Raw genomic sequence first — 6,103 nt, forward strand, 5'->3', positions numbered from 1 at the left:
AAGAGGTACTCCCATCCTAGCCTCCCAAAGTGCTGGGATTACAGGTGGGAGCCACCACGCCTGGTCGAAACTCTATGCATTGAAATAACAAATATAAGAAATAGATAAAAATATAATACATAATAAATATAATAAATAAACAAATATAATAAATATACAAATATATATAGTATTCTATATGTAAACTCATGTATTTTATATATGAATATATTATATATTTTATATATGAATATATTATATATGTAATATATTGTATATATATTTGAAAATATTGTATATATAAAGTATATAACATAAAAATCAGAAATAAATATAAGGAATGTAAGTATTGAAATTACATCTTGAGCTTGCTTTTTGTACTCAGACCCTCCCCACAGTATTAGGATGGTTTCATTGGCAAGTAAAAGAAACTGAACCCAACCCAGCTTAGGACTTCAGGAAAACTGATTGAATGATTGATTGATTGCTTCTATGATTGAACACGCTCCCTCACCTCCAGGCCTCCCTGGCTTGATGCCCAGAGGGGCAAAAGGAGCTTCTCTTTTCTCCCAGCAGTCACATGTCAAATCCTAGTTGAGCTCAGGCTGGCCTTACTTGGACACACGCCCCTCCCTTGGGCCTTTGACTTAGCAGGAAGGATGGGGGGCTAAATTAGCCAGACCTTGAGGGGGCCAGACACTGTGACTGAACCCCCCAGAATCAATACCATCAGCTTTGGGGAGAAGCAGCTCCCAGGAAAAAGAAACAATAATTGCCTATAATCTTGCTTTTCTTTCCATGCTGACGAGAGACATTTTCCCTGAGACTGACAGAAAGCGCTGTGTTATAAAGAACTAGTCCTTTCTCTTAGCCGTTTTCATAATTCCAGGTGTTTTGTGTTCCAGTCAAAAGACTCAAGAAAAGAAAAATCTCCCAAGAGAGAGGATCAACTTCTTCTTTATTTTGGGAACAGTAGCTAAAATGTGGTCTCTGGACTCAGGCTAACCTAGATTTCAACACTGCATCTCCTGTGGAGTGTAGGAACTTGGGAATTTAGGTCCAGTTGGCCTTCACTTTCCCCGTTTGTAAAACAGAGATAAAATTATACCCCTGTTAGTTTTATGGTAAGGATGAGATAAAATAACACGTATTACCAAATAGCATAGTTCTTGGTAGATTTTCTTTTATTTACTTTCTCCGTCAAATACCCACTGGGTAATTTTTTACCCCTCGAGAAGCCTTGGAAAAGCAGTGATACTGGATGCATTCCCTTATCTTATCACTTGTCACATTCATTATGCTGAAATCATCCATTTAAGTGTGACTCTCTCTTTTATTTTCCACCAGGCGGCAGGTTCCTTGAGATCCAGGGCCATGTGTTATCCATTTTGATGTCCCCAGTGTCAGACTTAATGCCTGGGAACACAATAGGAATTCAATCAATGTGGAGCTGCTGAACTATTGAACCACCAGGTAGAGATTTTGAGGGTGACCGATCATTATTGCCTTTAGAAAAGCAAGATTGGTGGGTTATACCCACACAGAGCCAAGTTAGACTATTTTCTGGAATTTGTTTAACCCAGGGTATGTATTTACCTGGACCTCAAAGAGAATGTTGATGTGACCAAGTCATCTTATAGGGGAATGGCAAGGAAGGGAAGAGGCAACAGGGAGTTACATGGCTGGGTTGGAATCTTCACTCTCCCGCCTACTTGCTTGTGGAATCTTAAGCAAGTTTTTTGATCTATTTCTACCTCAGTTTTCTGATCTTTAAAATGGTACAACAATAATACCAACCACATGGGACTATTGGGATAATTAAATGAGACAATGTATTTAAAAAATCACTGCGGGCTGGGCGTGGTGGCTCATACCTGTAATCCCAGCACTTTGGGAAGCCGAGCAGTTGGATCACTTGAACTCAGGAGTTCGAGACCAGCCTGGGCAACATGATGAAACCCCATCTCTACAAAAATACAAAAAAATTAGCCGGGCATGGTTGGCATTTGCCTGTAGTCCCAGCTACTCGGGAGACTGAGGTGGGAGGATCACTTGAACCTGGGAAGCAGAGGTTGCAGTGGGCCAAGATTGCATCACTGAACTCCAGCCTGAGACCCTGTTTCAGAAAAAAAAAAAAAAGCCACTGCCTTGATGCATCAACATATAATATGGAAGAGTCCCTGAGCTGGGGCCACAGGGTTTGCTTGGTAGGCACTGTGTTTGTAGGAATACAGTCTTAACTGCTGTAACAAAGAGGCTTTAAAGTACGGTGACTTAACAAGAGAGAAGTTGATCTGTTTCCATGTCACAGTCTGGAGGTCAGCAGGTCAGGGCTTCTGGGGTAGCTCCACATCCTTAATACGTGCTTTCTATTTCTATGTCTAAGGAGATACCCTGGTTCTTGTCCTCTCCTTCCAGCAGTGGAAAGGGGGAAAGGGACTGGGCACAAGGGGTCGATGATACTACCAATTTTTTGAGGGCAAGATCAGGATGTGACCCTCATCACTTCTGCTGGCTTTACCTAGTCACATGACCATGGCTACTGCAAGGGAGACTGGGAAATGTAGTCTTTGGCCAGGCAGCCATATTGCCAGCTAAAATTTATACTACAGAAGTATAGAAAAACAAAAATTGGGAGACAACCAGCCACCTGCCATAGCCACTTAGGACCTCATGAAAAAAGGCAAGAGTGATAGTTACCTCTCAAAGGGGTTCTTTGCTGGGTTCCCTTGGCAGCAAGTGCATTGTACAAAGTCTAACTCCCCATGAACCAGAAGGGAATTCAGGAAATGATTCAGGCTCCCTGGCTGACTCAAACACTCAGGATCCTGGAGAGAAAAGTAGCCATACACCCATTTGGGGCTTGGGGTTTAGTTTATAATAATAATAATGACTTTGGCACAGAAAACTTCCTGAGGGTTAATGAATGACTGGCTTGGATTAATAGCCCAAATCACTGCTGAAATCTATCAACTCCTTCCAGCTTCATATTAATCTACAGGAAATTCTTTGTATACCCAGCTATTACAGCTTCAATCTCACAAAATAAAAATGAATGGATGTTTCATTAGAACTTGGAAAAAAACTTGATCACCATTGTGGGTGGCCACCATGCTATTATTATTTTTTTTCCAGGCACATTTCCTGCATTTCCTCTGGTTCTCTTTCTGGCTTCAATTTGCTGCAGTGGCAACAGCAGCAGCTGGCCCTCTAGACTAACATCTCCTTGCTATTTATAATACATTTTGCAATGCTCATTATTTCTTAACTTTGTCTTCCCAGATAGACTGGGAGCTCCATGAGGTCCGAGACAACCAGAAGACTCCCAGCTCAGCAGAGACTGGCTACGGCAATCACTTAGTTACTATTTGTTGAATAGGACATAATAGAAGAGCTGAAGAATTTTAAACAAGTCACCACCAGTCCAGTGGATTCCTCAAAGCAAACCTGTAAATCTCGGCATGAGTTGGATTTAAGGCAGTACATTTTCAGCTCCTGAAAATTTGAGCAGTTTCTCAAGAGAACAACTTGAAACAGAAAGGCAAGGATGTAGATGTGGTTGTAGAAGATGATGTCTAAGGCCACCAAACTGTCCACTGTGAAGATAAACCGTGCATGTTTAGTAGGAGGTGGCTCCCCTTCCCTGTGGGGAGTCCCACTGCTTCCCTGGCCTGGGTGTTCTCTGCTGGTAGATGTTATTGACAAAATAAGCAAAGTCCTCTGATTCTGAGAATTAGAGTTTATGATTGCTCTAGATTGCCTCTGCCATGCTATTTAAAGTCCTGCTTTATTGTCTGACATGAGCTCGGCATCTATGAGGACTTGTCCAGTGCACAAAGTACAATCGCCACTGAAAGATATCACCAGCACATCTTGTCACTGTGCTGTAGCGAGCTGGGCAGTACAATGATGTTGGCAGGATCCTGTTTAGGTGGAGGATGGCCACCTGGGCATCAAGAATCTTCTACCTTGATTCCACATTGATTCCCCAAAGTGGGCTTCAGACAGCTCTTCACTTACGTCTTCTGATTAAAGCAGCAGACGGGGTCCCAGCTAGAGAAAAGTTCTGGGAGCAGGAGAGGTGTTGGTGGCTTTAAAACCAGGGGTGAAGATTGAATTAGGAGGTTAGGCAGGAGTAGGATAAAAGGCTTAGAAAATGCTTGTTTCCTTCTATTATTCTTGTGAGAGCTGATAAGGGGCTTTCAGTTTTGGGGGAGAACCTTGGAAGAGAATGAGGGAATTTAATCAACTAGCGGGACCTTTCCAATTTATATTTCCCAGTGTTTGTTGGATGATACGTTTGCCTAATAAGTTAAAGCTTCCAAAAATAGAAAGGAAAGCTTGGTGACACTAAGCTCTGGCATGCTGTCATCTTCTGGCTAGGGGTCTTGTGCTTCTGTTTTTCTATTTCTGACCAAGGACATAAAATGTGTTGTGACCTCTCAGATAATGCTATGGTATCATGCCCAAACAGTAACTAACCAGAGTGGAGTTTTTACAGGTAAAAAAGTATTGAATAGCTCAGCAACAGGGAGGATTTCATGATAAATTGCTTTTTCAGAAAATGACAAGAGGACAGACACTTGCGGTTCTTCCATTGAGAGCCTTAAGGAAGTTAAGCGAACTCTGCTCACCCCTTCAAGTAATGATGACCCATCAGATTGTGGTCATAACCAGTAGCATCTGAGCCACCCCTAACCTCTCTGGGCCCCAGATTCCTTGTTAAGTTAAATGAGGTGACTTCCCAGCTTACCATTCTAGGGGTTCCTGAGGAGTTAAAAATGAAGGAGAAAATGCAACATGTACCAAGTGAGCAAGAGCTCAAGGCTTATCTCTGGCACGAAAGTGACCGCTATCCATTAGAGAGGTGCTTGCTCTAGATTTCCTTTAGGAAATGCAAACATTGAATTCTGACCTTCAGGACCCAAGCCCCAGCTTGCATCTATTCTATACACTTTCTGTTATTTGTTAGGGCTCACAAGGAACAGCTATTTTTTTTAGAGATGGAGTCTCACTCTGTCTTTATTCTGCCTACCACACTCATCTTTTCTTTCATCTGTCTCCCAGGCTGGAGTGCAGTGGTGCCATCTCAGCTCACTGCAATCTCCACCTCCCGGGTTCAAGCAATTCTCCTGTCTCAGCCTCCTGAGTATCTAGGACTACAGGCGTGTGCCATCATGCCCGGCTAATTTTTAGTATTTTTAGTAGAGGCGGGGTTTCCACCATATTGGCCAGGCTGGTCTCGAACTCCTGATCTCAAGTGATCTACCCTCCTTGGCCTCCCAAAGTGCTGGAATTACAGATGTGAGCGACCACACCCGGCCCATTTGTTTTCTTTCAAACCCTTCTGTAAGACCAGTGCTTTAGGTGAACACGTGGACAGAACAAGATCATCACTATTTTGCAATATGAAGACCAACTGCACTGTGACCATAAAAAAACAGAGGCAAAATATTGAGCTTAATGATACATTTTTATAATTTGTATTTGGTGTTTTTCAATTTTCCATTGGATAGTTTGAGAGATAAGTACAAGCCAATGACATGTTCTCTTTCCTACCCTATTGTCTAATCCTGCTAACACGCACACACACACTGATTACCTAATTCATCTGTTCCCCGATTATTACACTCTCAATTGCTGCAGAGTCTCAGAAGGAGCATGGTGTAACAGAAAGAATATGAGGCTTAGAATCCAAAGCCAGAGTGTGAATTCCAGCTCCACTGACTTGCTGCGTGACTTGAAGCAAGTCATTAAGTGTCTCTGTTTACTCATTTTATTACTTTCCTATTGCCTCTGTAATATAGCACCACAAACTTGTGGACTTAAAACAACATGCGTTTATTCCCTTAGCATTCTGGAGGTCAGGAGTCTGATATCAATTTCACTGGGCTAAAACCAAGATGTTGGTAGGACCAAGATCCCCGTAGAGGCTCTGGGAGAACCCATTTCCTTGCCTTTGCCAGCTTCTAATGCTGCATTCCTTGCGTTCCTTGATTGTTGACCTCTTCCCCCATCTTCAAAGCCAGCATAGCAGCACCTTGTTTCATTGCCTTCTTTCATGTCAAATCTCCCTCTGCCTCCTTCTTATAAGAACACTTGTGGTTGCATTTAGAGGCTATGA

The sequence above is a fragment of the Pongo pygmaeus genome, chromosome 22, assembly GCF_028885625.2.
Source record: "Pongo pygmaeus isolate AG05252 chromosome 22, NHGRI_mPonPyg2-v2.0_pri, whole genome shotgun sequence".
NCBI lineage: Eukaryota > Metazoa > Chordata > Mammalia > Primates > Hominidae > Pongo > Pongo pygmaeus.